The following is a 19,464-nucleotide window of genomic DNA, read 5'->3' as shown; positions in this document are numbered from 1 at the left end:
TGGCTGTAGGGAACAAAGAATGTAATGACATGTCTGGGTTATAGAAGAGCATCTAGTAAAGCAAGAGTACAACAGCCCTCGCCCAAAAGCTTTTAAAGCACAAAACCAATCAAGTTAAAAGAATAATGTTTCAGCCTTAGTACCCTGGGCCTGCTTTCATTCTTGTTCCAGAAGAGATTTACAACTGATTTCAGCCTCCTTGCTTAGTCATTCTCATGAAATATATTGTAAGCCTTGTCTCCCCCTCTATAAGTCAGAGAAAACTCTTTTAGTCAGCAGGGCTTAGGTAAGAAAAAAGTTGACTGCACCAGGATTTTCTAATTGAAACTTGATGTTGCTCTTCCTCCTCCATCTTTGACTGAGCAATAGTATTTGCTCCATGGTTCTGAAAAAGATTTAAAAGGAGGGCAGTGCTAATACTGGTCTTGCTTTAGCCTCAGACTCGTGAGAATTGAGAACAAAAGTGGGCAGACATCAATCAAGCTTAGGGAAGATGAGTTCTGCAGAGGCTCACACAATGGTAAGTAGGCATCCTGAGCATGCTTCAGAAGAGGCAAAATCCAGTTGGAGTGGAAGGCGAAAGGGTGAGTATGAAAAAAAATCCAAACCTCTGAGGATGCATGCTCAATGTCTGTTTTAATGGGAAATTTGAGAGTCAGTCATTATTTCAACAACCAGTTCAGGTGAATGAGCTCCCTCATAGGTCTGATCAAGGGCAGAGTGGGATTCCTACTGTGCTGTGTAAAACATATCTTTATTTTGCTTGTAGACACACGATATTCTTAATTTCTTTGAATTTCCTTGTAGAATTGTTCTCTGATGGGAAACAGGCTCAATCCCTGTGCTCCTTGCATTGCATTTCTTCAGCTCATAGCCTGAGTTTTTCAGGCATAGAGGATGAATGGGGAGGATGTGTGGGGTATTTGGGGGGGTTAATCATGGAAGGAATTCCCATCAGCCAGAGAAGAACCATTTGGTATTTTGGCCATGCCTGTTCCAAAATATGCATTATTTGAGTTTGTAATGCCACATATATGTTTTGACATAGGAAAAGGCCAAATTTGAAGACCTATTTCAGCTCTTGCTAGGAACTCAAGATGGTCTGACTGAATTTAACCTCACAGACAGTTTGATCAAAATTAGTCTCAATTCAAGCTTTATCACATTTCATTTCTTTGTCTTTGCTGATCAAAGCAGGATGTTTGGTCTGTGAGCTTAATGTTGCTGATTGCTGTGTTGTAAAGTGGTTTCATGTTCCTATGTTTTAGGGAGAATGACTTATAGAAGCTGTTAGAAAAGCTTCAGGAAAACAGGAAGCCATTTTAATAGAAATAGGCAGAATGATGCACTTTCCTTTTGAAGGAGAACTCTCACAGAAGCCATCGAGGTCATATAACTTACCAGTGGTATTTACAGTTAAATATAAAGCATTTATTTATTTAAATCTGGACACTACTAAAATGATAGTGAAATAAATCTATGGTACCAGAGCTGCTCAGTATTTCTGTGTAGGGTTTCATAGGTGCATGACATCCTTTATCAATCTGTCAGCATTGACAGTGATGTGTGTTTGTTTTTCCAAATATGCATGTGTGTATTATAACCCAAAAACTGCATAGCAGAACCCGATAATTTTATACACTGATCTGGTCTTCATAATCTGTGAGTAGCTCACTGCACAGATCTGGTGCTTCATCTAGCCCCAAAGTATCTTTTAAGTGGGAAAAGTTTTATAGAGCATTGGCAAATGCCTTAGTTCAGACATTGGGCTGTGGTATCTCTTAAAATATAATGTTATTATATACCATTTATATGTTTTGTAACACATATTACTAGTGTTCCTCCCGGACTCACAAAATTATCTCTACCTTCTAAATCTGTCAATAACAGAACTGTAAATGGTAAATCATATTTGGTAATATAATTAGTAAGTTTTTAAGGGTTTGACATTTTCCATCTTCTGCTATTTAAATTGATTTTTATATAAAGCAATTAAGGACATCCTTTTTCCATTAAGGAAATTACATTTAACTTCTGTTGTGATAATGTATGTTATATATAGAAGAGAGAAGGTGCTTGAATTTTACTTTTTTCCCCACAAGGTCATTTTCATTGCTGGTGGTGGTGGTGTAATTTTTCAGAATAAATATATTAATAGGTGGTGCTCTTAGCACAAAATAAATCAGGACTTCAAACATAAATATTTCTTTTGACATAATTACTGTCATGAATGAGAAATTATTTTCATTCACTAAACAACTTTAGGCTTTTGACAGATTAATAAGCAGTATGGAAAGTGTCACCTGAAACCTATAACATGAGCACTTTACTTTCTTGTCTGAGATTACTGCTTATTGCTGGAGTTTTCCATGACACTTCATTAGGATGGTGGCAGACATAAATAAATATACACAGATATGATGAAGAGCTTTTGAATGTATGTGCATTTGACATCGAACTGTTTGGAACAGAGCAGTGTGAGAGTAGCAAAGAGATACTCTGGGCAAAGAGAAGATGAAAATAGCCCTGCTTGAGATGACTTTGTTTCCTGCAAAAATGCTTGAGGAACAGGCATTTCTTATTTTTTTGTGCTAATCTCAGTATTTCTTTTTACAAACCAGTGTTTATTTTGTTCTTCTGTGCACTTCACGCCAAGGCAAAGCACTGGCATTGATTCCATAATGATTGCAATTAATTGCATAAGTTACTGGCAGTGTAACCTCCAACTAGGTTCTGTACAAAAGTCCAAGGGAGATATTTTTGTCCTACAGCTTAGTCAGAAATTTAAGTGAGAACATAATTTCTTAAGATTTCTGCTCTGTGATTTGCTTCAGGAGAACAATGGTGAGGAACAGATTAAAATTATACTTTTATGAGTTTGCTAAATTTTAGATTAATCCACAGGCACTAATGGTGTCTGTAGCTGACTCTGTCTGACACATACACAGAATCGTTTTTTCCCTGTCTCATTCCAGATTAAAATATTCCAGAGTATTCCTTAACACACATGGAAGAAAGTCATAAACTATATCATCTGAATTTGGCATAAAGCAGGAGGGGCTGGCTAGGTGATCTCCAGAGATACATTTAAGTTTGAATTATTCCAATATTCTGTGATAGATGATTAGTTTTAAAAGAAAAATATCTATATTTCTGAGAGAGATTGCTCAATTCTTTCTCAATATGTTCTTATGGAGTAGTAAACAAAGATTTATTGAACATAACTATTGTAGAGCTGAGGTTAATGTGAATATTTTACCCCTTCACTTGACCTGAAGGAGATCTCTGTGCACGGCACTAGTGAGCACCCAAGAGCATTAGAAACTCTGTTAAGGGAGTAGGAGTGTGTTTTGGGTTTTTTTCCTGTCTTATAGTTTTTATTTATTTTCTTTCTTCTTTAATTTTCTATTTTGTTCTTGTTATCTCAGAATTCACAAAATAACAGTTTTTATCACGCTGAGGTAGCTTTGGAGACTTGCTCTCAATGAACATGTCTTTTTTTCCAGTAAAAATAGTTTGCAAGGGATCTCATCAGAGTTTATTCTTGATGTTATTATAATATTTTAATACATTCTGATACAGGGGGAAGTTTCATATTCTTGGAAGTAGCTTGGAAAACTTGTGACATGCTTGGTCCTGCCACACCAATTGTTATGATGCACATTTAACAAGAAATTCCATAGGAATACATGTTCATCAGTAGATGAAGCTGCATGCAGAGTTGTAGCTCTTTTTAAAAACAAGGTTATGCTGGTAATAGGTAAACAAAAGTTTCAGTGGTGTTCAGCTCATGAGACTTCTCTACTAGGTATGCCAATCTTCATTAAGGTACATTGCATAGCTGTCCTGAGGAAAAAATATGATGAGCATAATTTAAAATGCTCTGTGACTGCCATAGAATCCCAAATGGCTTATTCAGCATTCTTCTTTGAATGGTTTTGTGGTTTGATAATCCACTTAGTTATTTTAAAATATCTGTGGACAAGAGCATCCTCTTTGAAGACAGTCAGAAAGTAATATTGGATTATCTTCTTGATAATAGTGCCAGTGCCTCAATAATGCTGGTAGATTTTTTTTTTCTTTATTCCTCTTAATTGATCCATTTTTTCATCCTTCTACTCAACCACAGAGACAGATGGAAGGCTGTTTTCTTTTTATGTGGTTATTCCACACTTTGGCCTCAATTTTTTTGGAGAGGGTTGGAATACCATTAACAATCTTTAGTTTTAGCAATGTTAGTAAGAGTGTGCCTACATCTATGCTTCTTGTATTTTATTTGAAGTAAAAAGAATATTTTGTTTAGGTCCCAGACCTCATCTCTTCTAATAATAGGATGGTGGCCTCAACTAGAAGGTAGGCATTAACTTGTTGCCATTGTGGTTTATTTTTTTTTTTTCTTTTAATAAACAGGAATCAATTTAATGGAATTCTTTTTTTTTCTTTTAAGAAAAAAGGATTAGATGTTGCTTATTTATGGTTGATTTCTATGTTAGACTTTAAACTACAAAGCGTTTCATAGAAACACACATTTCAGTTTGGTGAATTCAGTGAAGTGAAACTGGGATTTTCAGTACATCATGTCTGTGAATACCTACATGGGTAATTAATTATGAAAATATCTTTGTGAACTAGACAAGTCATTCTGATTCAGTATTGTAAATGCTGTTTTTTACAGGCTTGTGCTTCTATTTTCAAACTTGTCACCCTGGTGGTCAAGAAGGCAAGATACATTTAAAGTTTATGTTGGGTAAAAGGAGATAAAAGGATAAAAAGGAAAAAGAAAACAGGAAAAAGATTTCTCTTTAACCACACAGTGTGTTATCAGTGTTGAACTCTGGAATTTGAAGCTGTTAAGGGCAAAAAAATAGAGGCAAAAATGTAAATGAGAAATGTGTGTAAACCTAGCACAAAGAAAAATACAGAAATCTTGTGAAATGTAGAGCCAACAACCTTTAGAGACTTTTGAAAATGGATAGATGGAGGATGATTATAGTTTCAGGTCTGGTTGCTTCCTTAATTTTCTCTAGTGTTGGGTGCTGATGGAGATGATGTAGTAGGAAGGCCTTACTTAGTCTAGTGTGACAGTATTTCTGTTCTCAGCCAAAATCTTAGGCAAATAAATAGGTGATCTAGTTTCAGAGTACAGTAAAGATTGAGGATAGGCACAGACAAGGATGTAATGTTCTTACTCAGGACAGGACCTAAGCTTGCATCTGCCCTGAAACATCTAAATAGGACTCTTTGGCTCTTTATATCCTTCCAGGCTGGCAAACAATCAAGTGCTTTGCAGAACTGGTCTGAAAATACCTCAGCCCTAGAGTTGTTGGACATGTGAAATTAGGTAGATAATTTAGTCAGGTAGGTTTGTTTATTTTTTTTACTGCTGCAGTTACATCAGAGTTAAAACCTGTCTTCCTTCTGTTTTCCATACTAAATCAGTAGGTTACATCCTTGCCTTGTGCATTCCCTGCACAATGTTTGATAACTGCATTAATGAACAAACATAATGTAGGAGCAAAACCTGTTGGGAAGAAGTGAAAACAAGATCTTGCATCTTGAAAAATGCAAAATATTTCAACTTAGTGTCTCATCATTCTCCATGAAGTTTGTTGTCTATTTTGAATTCACAGAGCTCCTGTTCTGACTCTACAGATGGAGAATGAGAGTTATAGATGGAATTAATTTCATTGAGAGAGAAAGAGGTGCTGACTCCCTGCATTTTATTAGCACGTGAAACACTGGGGAAAACGTGTTTGTTAATTCACTTCAGCAGGGGAAACTTGAAAAATGTCATGTACTTTGGGCTTTCTTTCTCCTACTATTGCCACTTTTCTCGAGAAGTTACTACATATTTTTCCAGAGCTGTCTGTAGAAAAATAATGAAAACCAGAATTTATCTTCAATACAATGGAATTTCAAAATATGTGAACCAAACACCTTTGCAGTTGTGTCATTTGGCTTTAATATTTTCCATTCTCCAGAAAACTGTCCCTATTTTTCCCCCCATTCTTGAAAGAGAAAGGCTGCTGATAATTAAAACTAGTTTCAATATTAGTTTGTGTCTCCAAAACAAGTAGATGAAGTCTCGTTTCCTTGGATCATTCAGTAGATGAAGATGAATGTCATTGTTTTTCCATTTAATCTTCCTTTTAAAGTTTAATAATTCATTGATCTTTTAAATAAGTGTGTTTAATGCCATAAGCTTCCAATATAATAAGGTAAAATAAACAATTTATGAGTATTGGACTATCCAATAAAAACAATTTTAAAGTCTGTGCAAGATGTAGAATAAAGATTTTCATCCTATTGCAAAATCAAAGTAGTAATTTTGATCACCTAACTGGAAGAGGGGGTTTTTAGCTGTGTGAAGTTGCAGAGGTTTATATTCATCTTAGCTCAGTGTCATGAAAATATGAAAACAATTAACATTCTGTTTATTCAACAAGGCAAGTGAAGGAATGTATCCACTACGGAGATCAGCTGAGATACTTCCCTTTCAATAAGAAAGAGAGTGAAACAGGAGATTTACTAAAGGATTAAAATGCTCCTCTCTTTTCCTTGTTGTTTCTGTATAAAATTCCTCTTTTCACTGGAACTGGACTTCTCTGTGGCATTCTCAATGACCATGAAGAGCCTCAAATACTTTAAGTGAAGAACAAAACACAGCAAAAAAGGCCCCACATCCCAAGGTCAGATTTAACTTTTGATTCTGAAGACTAGAGATAGGTGTAGGCCTTTCGTTTTCTGAGCTCTTGTTCTAAATATGATATAAATCAACTCTTTAGTGACCCAGATGGCCTGCAACTAATCACCATTTTCATTAGTGCATATTAGTAAATTAACAGGTTCATTAAGCCCTGCTGGTGCCAGCTGCTATTAGGACAGAAAGGTTTGGGGTTCATTTCTTTTTAAATTGCAGGATGAAATGAACTCCTCTGTAGCCCCATAAAGTTGTCCTATAACATTTATAAAAATATCATACCTGACTAAATGAGCTCAAGGTCTAAATACTGTTGGGAATTGCACAGCCTGCAGTGTCAGTGGGTATGGGAAATTACTGATGGAAATTGAAGTCTGCATAGATGTCAGTGCTTGTAAATTCCTCTGTTGGGTGTTAGAGCCATTGGGTTTTTGCTCCTAGATTTTAACAGTATTGAACTAATTAAACCAACATTTTTCTTCACTTCTATTTCTGAAGAACATGTAGAAATAATCCTAGTTTAGACACGAGAATCCTATTTTTGACAAGAACTAAGCTAAATCTCTACGCTGGAAAAACACTTCATCACTTTTTTGACGTTTTCTTCCTTTACTCACCTCTCACAGTTTCAAAAGAAATTATTTAGTGGACACTGATAACGTAGCCTAGTATGTCACTGATAAGAGAAGAAAGAAGATAACAGTTTCCAAGATGTATTATCAGGAATCCAGTAAGCTATTAACATATTGAACAAAGATAAGCAGATAAATAACTTCTGGCAACCTCACAGACTGCTGGAAAGATCTTCAAGTATTGATTTTGATGAAAGAGTCATTAATCCTTGCAAAATGCATCTTAAATTGTCTCATCCTTTAAGGAAGGAAAATCCTGGCCTTGTGATCAATACCATTCCTCCTGTTGATTTCTCTGGACCAGAATGTCATACCAAATGTTCATGAAATGCATAGTCTGAGAAGTCAAAAAATCCAGGCTTGTAGGAGAGATTGATGAAGAATGAACTTTGCAAGTAGCACCCATGGCTAGTTTATTATGGAAGGCAAAATTAAACTGCAAAGTGTTTTTACAATTTATTAAATAGTAGCATACTTTAAGTAAGAATTTAATAATTTAATAATTTAATTAACCCTCACATACTCTTACCTAAGTTTATTCATGTAATGCTGGATGTTTGACATGATGATTTAATATTTCTCCCACAATAAAGAAAACACTGCAGTAATTAATACCTTGTCTTATTAGTCAAGACCTAACTCATTTGCATAAGATACTTCTCATGTAATTTGAGAAACGTAATCTGAGAAATTCAAATGTACTTCCTCCTCTTAAAAGAATGAATCTGTGGAAATTGGAGAGATGAGGATTTGACAGATGGACAACTCGGTGGATAAGGAGTTGGCTGGATGATCACACCCAAAGTTGCTGTTCATGGCTTGGTGTCCCTGTGGAGACCAGTGAGGTTCCTTGGGGTCGTTATTGGCACCAGCACTGTTTAACATCTTCATCTGTGTCATGGACAGTGGGATCCAGGGCACCCCTGAAAAATTTGCTGATGATGCCAAGCTGTGTAAGTCAGTCACACACTGGAGGGAAGGGATGCCACCCAGAGGGACCTTGACAGACTGGAGAGCTGGGTCTCTGTGGACCTCATGAAGGTCAACAAGGTCAAGGTCAGGTGAGTCGGGACAATCCTGAGCACAAACACACAGGCTGGGTGAATCAAGAGTGAATTGAGAGCAACTCTGAGGAGAAGGGCCTGGAGGTACTAGTGGAAAAGAAGCTCAGCTTGACCTGGCACTGAGCACTTGCAGCCCAGAAAGCCAAGCGTGCCTCTATCTCATCTTTGAAAAGCCATGTTTTACATGGCTTTTTAAGGCATAATTCTTAAATAAGAGCAACAATTCTGTTTCTCATTTAAAACGTATAATTAATACAGTAATAAGGAAATGAATCTTTAAATTCTGTCCCTAATTATATTAAAGTATTCCCAACTGTTTTCTGTGTGTAGAAGCAGCAGTTATCTAGCAACAGACGGCCTCAAATTAATTTAAGAATTTATTTATTCGTGTGCTTGTGTATACACATACCTGTGTGAAACTTTCACTGGTTTGCTTAGCCAGGGCAACCTCATTTTAGTTTCTTTTGCTTTGTGTTTTTGTTTTATTTTTCTGAATAGTTAGGTGTAATTTCAGATTGTGTCAAAATCTATTATTAAAATTTTCCCTAATGTCTACTTTCTTCCTCTCTTACTGGAAGAACAATGACAGGCAGTGGTGGTTTAGGTTATTCACAGCTGTCTTTTTTGCTCATGGCTTATTAATTTACCTCACATCAGAATATAGAAAAATGTAACTGTCAATGAGCAGTAATAGGGAAAGGGTAGTCAATTAAATCTTTGGAAAGCTTCCTAGTCCCATACTCCAGATAACGCTTAAGGTTAAGATGAAAGGTTGGGGCTAAAATCCTTTGTATTTTTAAGGATCCTTTACAGATACTGTTATCCAAGGTAGACATGTATGTGTTAGAAAGACCAAAGCTTTCCATAATGAAGTTTTAGCTTTTTGACAGTTCTTTCCTGAAATAAATGGATTCACAAGAATTCACCATCTTCAATTTAAAAATTACAAAACTAAATGACCAAGTATTCTGTTTAAGAAAGTTCTCTCTTTGCCAAAGAGATTTGCCTGCTGAATATTTGAATTCTCCATTCTTTGCTAGATGGCTAATCATCTTCATCACCTGTTGGTTTGGACTAAAAGTACACAAAGCATTTTATAGGAGCAAGTTAACCCTAATTTTCTAAGCACTTACCATTGTAGTCTCATGAAATTCAGGTATGATCATTTTTTGCAAGACTGGAGTCATGGGCAGGTAGAGTAGACTTTGCATCAAACCTTTAAGTAACCTTTCTATCTGAAGGCAGTACATTTCTAAATCTTTTATAAAAAGGGCTTGTGTGGGGAGACAGACAGTCTATTATGTATTTCCAATTTATTAAAGATACAAATTCACAAATCTGGTGACTCAGTACAGTTCAAATTATAGTGAGTGCATGTGATATCCATGTTCTTGGCTGTCATGCAAAGAACTGAAATGTGAAACTTTTTACTGTCAAATTTCTCAAAGTTATCTGCTGGGGTTTCAGGAGTCAAGAGCAGTTGCCAACCTGAGGACTTCTTTGAGTGTATTTCTGGCCGATTTATGCTCTGATTCACAGTGTGGCAGCTCATTCCTGTGAGGAACAGGCAATGTTTGATTTGATCTAATGCAAATGAATTTGTGTATTTCGATTATAACAGAGCAGCACTTTCAGTGGACCGTGGGGACGTGGGGACAAGCCATGCTCATGAGAAAAAAGGTGTTGAGCTCGTGTGTGAGAATCAGCCTCAGCAGTTTGTAAGTCCCCACCAAGTCCTAGACCAAGCAAGGTGACTCCCTCTGAAGAGAACAGGAAAGTGAACTCCATGGATCACCTCTGCTAAGCCACAGATAATTTATCAAGATCTGTGTTTGTCCTTCCCTTCTGACTCCGTGTGTGTGCATGCTCACACATTTGTAGAAAGGCTTGGGGTGGAGCCAGGGCTGTAATTACCATTCTGTTCACTGTTGTGCTGCTTGTTTTCCCGATGTATAGCAGTGGATGTGGGCCTGGTGATGTAATAAATGGGTACAAAAGGTTAAATCTTGTTCAGCATATGGGGAGAAATTTCAGATAAAAGGAGAGTGCAGCCCGTTTGCCAAAAATCTGATTCATGCAAGAAAATCGGGGAGGAGGGATAGAGTAGAGAAAGGCTGCTGTTATTTTTTTAACAAAAGACACTAGAAGCACAGTCAATAGATTCTGTATTGACTGAAATTGCATCATTTTAAGCATATAATTTTTGGGAAAAAATTCTCTAGAAGCAGCTATACCTTGCTTTTGCTTTCCCAGAGCATCTGTAGCTAGTTGTATTTCATGCTAGCAATCTTAACCATTTAAAAATCCGATAAATTCACCCTATGATTATTAAATAGAATGATTTAAAAAGGAGTCAGAATACACAAAAATTTGTCTTTTCCCAACAATTAACTTTTGGTGTAATTTACTTTTGATCAGACTGAGGCTTTGACAGGTTGTATTATGTGGCTTCCCCTGGGGTTTTAGCACGTTCAGTGATATTTGAGTTTAGCTCATAATTAAACCCCAGAACTTTTTATAGTCTTTACTGACTGATTTAGTTCCTTCAGTGCCAGGGATGGAAAGGCACAAGATCCCTGACAAACATCATCTCAGGTGTATTGCTTAAATTGAGAGAATGAAAGACAGAGGGTAAGACAAGTTTCAGGAAAATTTCCATTAAGGTTCTGAAATGGGTCCTTGGAAATGGTTCTTTGTCTTACGGGATTCTTCTTTTCACATGAAGATACAATATGGCAAAAAGAAAATCAGTATATTTTCCCCTGATTGCAGTATGGATTCCGATATTAAACCAGAAAGGGAGCCAGGCTGCCCTCCCAGTAAAGAAGCAAGAAGGCAGAAGAGAAAGCTGCTGCTCCACAGCATTGCTCAGAAAGCACCATATTACAAAAAAAGAAACTGAGGTGTGAAATTCAACAATAAAAAAATAAATCTGGCAAATAGCATGAAGGTCAGAGATAAATATAACCATGAGGGAAAGGAGAAGGAAAGTGGGGAAGAAACAAGAGAGAACCTTAGCAGAAGTGCAGCTGCAGATTGAAATGACTAAGGAACATGAAAGAGGAGGTGGGGTAATTGGATCTCTCAGTGGTAGGTGAGTTAGCAATTGCATGAGTGGATACAGCCAGCTCTGTAGGACGCAGCATTTGGTTGTCATTCAGGGGGAACTGCTATTAAATTCAAAGTGAGAAGAACAACAGAAAGAGACAGTTCAGGAAACTTACTCTGGGAAGATTAAAACAGGCATTTCAGTCCAAGTCACTGTGGTGCTGACTATGTTAGCTACCTAACAGGGCTCTTTCCGTTTTCATCTGGTTTTTAGGTTTGACAGGAAGAAAATGCTTTTCACTAAAGGTATAAAGGGCAATATTTTCAAAAGTGCCCATGTGCTTTTTCAGAAGTTCCTTAGACTTAGTTTCATAGAATCACAGAATGGTTTGGGTTGGTAAGGACCTTAAGGATCATCTAGATCTACTCCCCTGACATGGGCAGGGACAGCTTCCACTAGACCAGGTTGCTCAAAGCCCCACCCAACTTCACTTTGAACACTTCCAGGGATGGCGCAGCCACAAGCTCTCCAGGCAACCTGTGCCAGGGCCTCACCAACCTCATAGTAAAGAATTTCTTCCATATATCTTATCTAAACCTACCTCCTTTCAGTTTAAAGCCATTTCCCCTTGTCCTATCACCCCATGCCCTTGTACAATGTCCCTCACCAGCTCTCTTGTAGCCCCTTTAGGTACTAGAAGGCTGCTCTAAGGTCTCCCCAGAGCCTTCTCTTCTCTTTCCCAGGCTGAACAATCCTAATTCTCTCAGCTTGTCCTTATAGAGGAGGTGCTCTAGCTCTCTGATCATCTTTGTGGTCCTCCTCAGGAATCTCTTGAGGAGCTCTGTCTTTTTTATGTTGGGAGTCCCAGGGCTGGATACAGCACTCTGGTTGGGGTCTCTCAACACTGGACTAAAGGGGCAGACTCACCTTCCTCAACCTACTGGTCACAGTCACACTGCTTTTGATGCAGCTCAGGATGTGCCAAAAAATAACATATATTTTGTAGAGTGGTCCCAGAGCTGCTCTCTTATAGTGGGAAGGGAGAGAAGGAGAGAAGAAAAAGAGAAGAACGACCCAGAGGGATGGCACTGCCACTTCTCCTTTCATTGACCATAGAGGGACTCTTGACAGTTCTACAGAGCAGGTACTTTAATGCTGACAATTTCAGGTGGAAAATGGTCCATGAAAATTATCCTCTGAGTACTTTGACAGGGCAAAAAAGGGATGCAGGATTACTATACACATCAGGAGAGCTAACATAACAAAATGCATTTGATACTGGTTTAATCTGACCAAAGTGAGGTGTTTAGAGGCAGTTAGGTTGTCAAAACATCAGGGTCAAGTAGACTCCCAGTAAAACACTACATTTTATTAATTTCCAGTGGACACTTAGCATCTTCTCAGAGAAATTTTTTTCCTTCAGAAATGGAATTTTTTTGTCAGAAAATCATTATGATTTTCTCCCAACTGATGGTCCTTAGGTGCTGGTATGATCTGCCAACTGTTTCTAGAACTTCTCCATAACTGTCTTAAAATTTACAGCCTCCGTTCTTCCTTTGGAAGCAGAACATATTGAATGCTTCTCTTATTCTGGTAAGAACAGCATGGCCAAAAGAAAAGTATATTATCCATCCTATTACAAGTAAAAGATTTAATTAACCTCGTGTTTATTTTCACCTATTAGTCATCTGTCAGTTGTTCTGTGATAATAATTCATTTTGGTTGGCTCAACACAAGTTAAATTTGCACAAAGTGAATTTGTCTGAGCCTCAGCTGTATATGCCAGATGACAGGTAAATGTATTTGTCTTTATTGCAGGGTAGATTCCATGGAATCTCTTTGCTGGACATTCAAGCATCCGTAATACTGATACAACAATACAGTTGGCTGAACTGCTGGACATTATGGAGAAGAGATCTTCAGAAAACGTAGAAATCAGAAACCAGAGGTAGCTGTGGTCTCAGAATAATGCTAGATGAATTGTCTCAGAAGAGAATAACATGCTTTCGAACCCATAAGAACATTTTTAAGGATGCTGTGAAGTGTTACCATAGTCTTTGACATTAATTGCTGTCCAAATATCTAAGTTTTATGAGTCAGTTGTCATGGACTGTACCTATTACACTGAGTAGACAAACCAGGTAGTGATAAGAACTATTGCCATGCAATCTGTGAACCCCAAAGCTCTTGCTGTTTGGATAGTCATAATTTATTTTCCTGCCATTACTTATTTTGATTTGTGTGGGGTGTGAGACTAGGACAAGACAGGGGAGTTAAAAATTTCGTGTTGTTTTTATGAGATGTGACAATTTGAGGGATTAAAGCTTGGGAACTTGTTAGAAAATATCTGTTATTTTCTTCTGTGGTCTCTCATATTCCATGTTGGTGTCTTTGGGAGCAGTCAGGACTGTGGTGCTTTGCTGAAGAATTGTTCTGCTGAAGTTCCTCACTCAGAGGAAAATAAGATGCAGAAAAGCACACTATAGCTTCTTTGAGGACCTCGAAATCCTTTTTTACTTTTCCCACTTCTGGTAAACATATTTTCAGTCTATCATTTCCCCAAAGCAATATATTAGGATTTTTTTTTTCCAGAAACAGGTTTTGTTTTCAAAACCATTTATTTAAAAATAAACTGCCTTTTTTCCTAAATCACATGTGTTCCTTCAAGCGAGCTGTGCTCCATGTACACTTAGGCTCCTCTGCTTTTTACAACTAAAGATCACATGTGAAAGACCTTTTCTCTTTGTGCAATGAAAGCAAAGAATTGCTATATCACACATTATTGAGGTTATGAAGAGGCATTTAATTTTTATTTATATCTCTCATTAAACACCATAAAAATCCACTCAAAGTTGTTCTCTTAGTTCTGAGTTTATGCTGCAGAATTTAGAAATAATTTTCAGTGCTTCTTGGTCCACTGAAGTGCCACCTGGACTTTCAAGTATGACGGAATAAACCTAGAAATAATCTTTTTCACAACACACCATCTTTTTGGTGTTCAGTAACTCTATCATCCCTTTCTTTCTCCTTGCTAGCCCAGCCAATATTCACATTAGCTGAGATATATTTGCTTTGTAATTGAATTTCAGTTTAATGTATTACTGGAAATTACTTTTGAAAAAAATCGTAAGGGAAGAGGCCTCAGTACCATTTTCCCAAACTGAAAAATAACTTCCCCTGCATATACACCATCCAGATTTGTTAGATCTGTCTTCCTAACACAAAACACAGGCTGCTGGCTTAAAAAGAATAACTGATAGTTAACCTCTTGGGCTAGAGAAAAGATTCAGCTTTCACTGTTTTTTGAGTTTGTTTTCTTTTCTGCTTGTGCCAAAACAGTTGAAAATGAGAAAATGTAAGGGATGTGCTTTCTTCACAGCTAGGTGCCCAGCAGTTGATGCTAGCAGGGCATGTGGCAGTAATAAATGGTGGCTGGGACATACCTGTGTTCAGTGGTCCCCGTTCCTTCTTTTCTGGGTAGGGGTGGCTGCAGAGTCCTTTTGTTCCTGAATGCTGTCACCTTCTAGCTGGCTCTGGAATAGCTTCTGATTTTCATCCTGGAGTCCTTGCAGTATCATTTGTGAAAGAGGGTGTAAAATCTGCAGGCACGGTATGGATAGCAATACCAGTTAAGCACTGTCTTGTTTTTGCTTCTCATTCAATGGTACATGTATGCATTTAATATTTATATGTTGGTCTGAAAAGCTGGTTCTGTGTAGGCAAATTTACCTTTTTTCTTTCCTTTTTAATTGAAGCAAATCATATTCCTCTGATGTCTTGTTTCCATGCCAAGTTTTCTCCAATTAAGAAAAAAAAAAAACAATAATCCCCAGGCAACCCTGTTACCCTTATTCATAATTAAACCATCACACCTGAAACATCCAGCAGGCTGCTTGTGAGATTTCTGAAGTACAGGGAGAAGCCACAATAATATCTTTGGGCTGAGTGCCAGCACACAGAGATGTCTAACTAGGAAGTGAACCAATACTTTATAGGAAGTAGAAAGGTGTTTCCTGATTAAGCAATAATTGAACATGCAGCTCAAGGAAAAAGTGAATATGAGGACATATAGTTGCTTTCCCACTGTAAAACGATTCCATCATTTAGACACAAGTTCTACTTTGAGAAAAATATGGATTTTTAATTTTTTTCTCTTTTTTTTTTAGTATGCAGCTTCTGCATGGTACATGACTATGTTGCATTTCAATGGAAAGGTCTGAGGGGAGCCATTGAAGCTTTCATATTCTTGTTATTTGCATTAAGGACAGTTCTGCTAAGACATACCTGATACAATTCAGAGCACAGGCAAATAAACTCCAACCTGTGGCACTCTGTAACTTCATAAATGTATTTCTCCAAAAAGTTGCTTCTCTTTTCTAGAGCTGTTACAGAGAGCTGTAGAATCTGGGAGAGTCAATCACCTGCCCTGGGGAACCATTGAAGCTGCCTCAACAATAGTAGACAGGAAAAGAACTGACTGAAGTTAGGTTGTTTCTGGTTTTTTTCCCTCATAATATTCCTTTAAATAAAAATCTATTTCCAAGTAGAATATCTCACTGGAGAAGAATATGATTTAAACTCTTTTTTCTTCTTCCATGTGTTGCTAAGAACCCAGAGGCTTTATAATTACCTTGTAGCTGAAAAATCAATGGGTCAGTGGATGTAACTGGCCTCTCTTGGTTTGAAAATATATGCGATTTTCTCAGTACTACTGTTCTTTCAGCAAAGAAAACTTTTTTTTTTTTAAATATTGATAGGAAAAGTTTTGAGAGGGAAATAGTCAACCAATAAAAAAGAGAAAATGGAGACATGAGAGGGGGGAAAAAACCTCAACACTCCTACCAATGCTTGAAATTGGGAAGAACATTTGAAAGATATTTTTAGCTGTTTTGATGAAGAATTATTTTTATTTCCTCCTTTCCTGTCTTCAGAAAAGGATTTTTAATAGTGAAGCCATCCTGCTCCTAGCAACAAATGCCTCTTACAGGAGCCTCACCTATGTTTTTTGGGGTTTTTTTCCTGGTGCCTTGTATTATCAGCAACACTTTTTGTATTTCCCCTTGCTTGTTTCCTAAAGATAATTATAAAATATGGAAATCTTTCTGTGACCCTGTCTTGTTCCTATGAAATAGATTATCCTTGTAGACTAAAGTAATTGGCTTTTGCAGGAAAACACCATTAACTTGGCATAGCATTGTCTCTTACAACCCATTCTCAGGGTCATTAAATTGTGTCCTCGTTAACAGTGAAAATTCTAACCTCTGTTGCATGTGTCCCAGCACAACAGCTCCAAGTCCTCAAATTTTGCATAAAATTAAGGAATAGAGTAAAAGCATGCTTGTTTATGAATGCACCATAGATCAGTGTAAATATAAGAGCTTTAAGAGATGCACCTGCAGCATGGGTAAAACTGGGTGTAAGCCAGTCTTAAACTGGAGTTTTCAGGGCATGGAGTGTTACACACAAATCTGGGGGTGCTGGTAAGACGTTGTTAGTGCAAGAGCTGACATTTGTGCTGTTAAAAATGAAGCCTGAGTTTTGGAGATTAAAAGTTGGATGGTTCCCAGTTACATTGGAATACCTACCATAATTTTTGGATTTATTACCTGAATTCTTCCTTAAGAAGGTTTTTTAACTGTTGTTTGAAACTGGGACACCTGAAGTGCTCACCTGAGACTGTGTGTGGAGAGGAGGCAGCTGCAGAGGGTGATTTGTACCAGGCAGGATCTGGAATGCAATCTGGAGCATCACTCCCACCCAAAAAGCTGCAGAGGGAGCAGAGAATGATGAGGCCTCTGATTTAGGCAGGTCAGCGAGATGCCCAAAGCTGGAAGAAGTGCAAGTAGACTAAAGTTCTTTCGTGGATTTTAGCATTAATTACCTTTGTCAGAACAATTCAGAAAAATGTTTGATCTCTTCTTTATGATTAATGTTCTTTATGATTAATGATACTTCCCCCAGCCCAGCACTGTGCAAATGGCTGTTGCTGCCTGCAAAGCAGGGATGTGTGCAGGGTTTAAATTCTCACAACCACTGCAACTAAGTAAATGTTTCTGTCCTATTTTATATGTGGGGAAATTGCAGTGCAGGAAAAAAATTAACTGACTTGCCTACAAGGTACCCTGTGGCTCAACAGATTAAACATTAATGCAGGATTTCATTGAGTATAATTCTGCTCTGGGATTTCTTTTTGTTCATTTCCTTTGTTTGGCTGAGGTTTGAAGTTTTGATGCTCTTTTCCTCAGTTTTGCTAAAAGCAGTTTTTATGTTACCTTTGATTCAGAACGCTTGAGGGTGGCTTTAAAATTCTGGTTGAATTGGAATAGGAAAACCTTCTGTATATTGGATCAGTTCATTTCAAAGCCAGAAAGGCTGCTTTAGTCAGTGAACGAGTGCTTATAGCACCTCTTCCATCATCCCCACCAGCCTGTCTGACTGAACTCATTCAGTGTCCCAAGTTATTGGGGAAGCCTAGAGAAAGATGCATCTCACTTGATGTGTCACTACTTCACTGCCTCTGGCATGCTGGCCACAAGCATTGAAACACTTTATTCTTCTTAATCTAAACTACAATTTTAATCCAGCTATCAAAATTTAGTGGTTCTGTTGACACATTTTTCATTCAATTACTATATTTACTATACCTACATTAGGACAGTATAATCAAACCAAATAATGTGCTAATTTTGCCAGTTTCTGAACTCCTTATACATTTTTGCAAGAAATTTGGTTGGCATAGTAGGATTGAACCACTGAATTTCTGAGCCAAAATTATTAATTGTTCACAACAACGTGTTCCAGGTGGGTTTACAAGAGGAATTTTTTAGTTAGAGGATTTATTCAGTCAGGTAGGCATTCATACTCTTATTTTGGGTACACTTACTTGAGTAGTTGCATCTTTTTCTCATTAAAGTAATTTTCTTCTTAATTTTTTGTGAAATGAAGGTTTAAACCCCTGAGCCATTGTTATTTAATGGGGTCTTTTAAATTTTTTTTTTAATATTTTGTAACTCTGAAAAGCCGTAATGAAATGTTCTGGATCTCCTCTATTCTGCATAATTTATTCTGAATTGAAAGAATTCAACATTCAATTGTTCTAGTTCTGTCCAGTAAAGAATAGCTCTTGAGACAGGTTTGGGTTTTTTTTAACTCTCATTATTGACTTATGTCTGCTTCTATCAACACCAAGGAAGTTTTTACAGGTATTTAAAAAAACAAACCCCAGTAAAACTTTCACGTTATTTGAATTAACAGTGACAGGGCATAATTCAATAAAAATAGCCAAAATAATGAATCTGAAATGAGAAACCATAGCCATTTTGATACAAATATAGGCAGGGAATCTATTTATGCTTTCTTATTTATATTACTTGCCTACATACAAAAAAAAAAAAAAAAAAGATGGTTCTTTACCTGCCCTCTGGGCAAAAACGGTGAACTATATAAGGCATTTTCTCCCCCTCTTTTCAGACTACTTTAATTGGGTAGTTTGATAAAAATCTCTGTTTAGATACAGGAACTGAAGATGTTGCAGCTGTGTGAGTGAATGGGCACAGGAGGAAATATCCTGAGGATATTGCAGCTGTTTACAGGGATAAAGAATATATAGATTTTTCCTCACAAAATTGCAGGGTTTTTTTCTTAACATTATCTTATTGTCTATTGTAATTTTAGTTCTTTCTTTTGTCTGGTTTCATAAGAGTCTGCTTGACTGAGGCTTTCCCCTTCATCTTAAGAAAAAAGTAAAACCTAACAATGGATGATATGCTCAGAGAGGACAAATTAAAGCTGAAAAATTAGAGTGGAAGAGAATCACACATGTACAGAGAAAATACAACAGAAATGCTCCCAGAGAATGTATTAAACTGAAGTTTTGAAGACATTTATATGCTGCCATCTTTGTAGGCCAAGCCATGGTACTTTAAGAGGAATTTTTCAGTTTCCTGTCAGAGACCAGGTTTGGCACCCATCACAGTGATGGAAGAGGATCATGGGCAAGGGGGAACCACCTAAAATCTG

General features: G+C 37.2%; 1 long non-coding RNA gene across 5 annotated transcripts in view; it reads right to left on the bottom strand.

The window, feature by feature from the left end:
* LOC108447473 overlaps positions 1–19,464 on the bottom strand; it is a 399,010-nt gene that overhangs the window by 67,117 nt on the left and 312,429 nt on the right. For 3 of the 5 annotated variants that reach the window (XR_001863059.1, XR_001863058.1, XR_001863057.1), the window contains exons 5-6: positions 17,116–17,272; positions 14,889–15,044 (exon numbers count right to left, since the gene is read on the bottom strand). The exons of 1 other annotated variant lie outside the window; for it this stretch is intronic. This is a non-coding gene — a long non-coding RNA (uncharacterized LOC108447473). The remainder of the gene's footprint in view (positions 1–14,888; positions 15,045–17,115; positions 17,273–19,464) is intronic. One more of the 5 variants, XR_001863060.1, reaches the window with a different exon arrangement.

Source organism: Corvus brachyrhynchos, unplaced genomic scaffold, assembly GCF_000691975.1.
Source record: "Corvus brachyrhynchos isolate BGI_N302 unplaced genomic scaffold, ASM69197v1 scaffold346, whole genome shotgun sequence".
Taxonomy (NCBI): Eukaryota; Metazoa; Chordata; class Aves; order Passeriformes; family Corvidae; genus Corvus; species Corvus brachyrhynchos.
The sequence above is the reverse complement of the archived record's forward strand: the minus strand, read 5'-3'. Positions and strand labels throughout refer to the sequence as shown.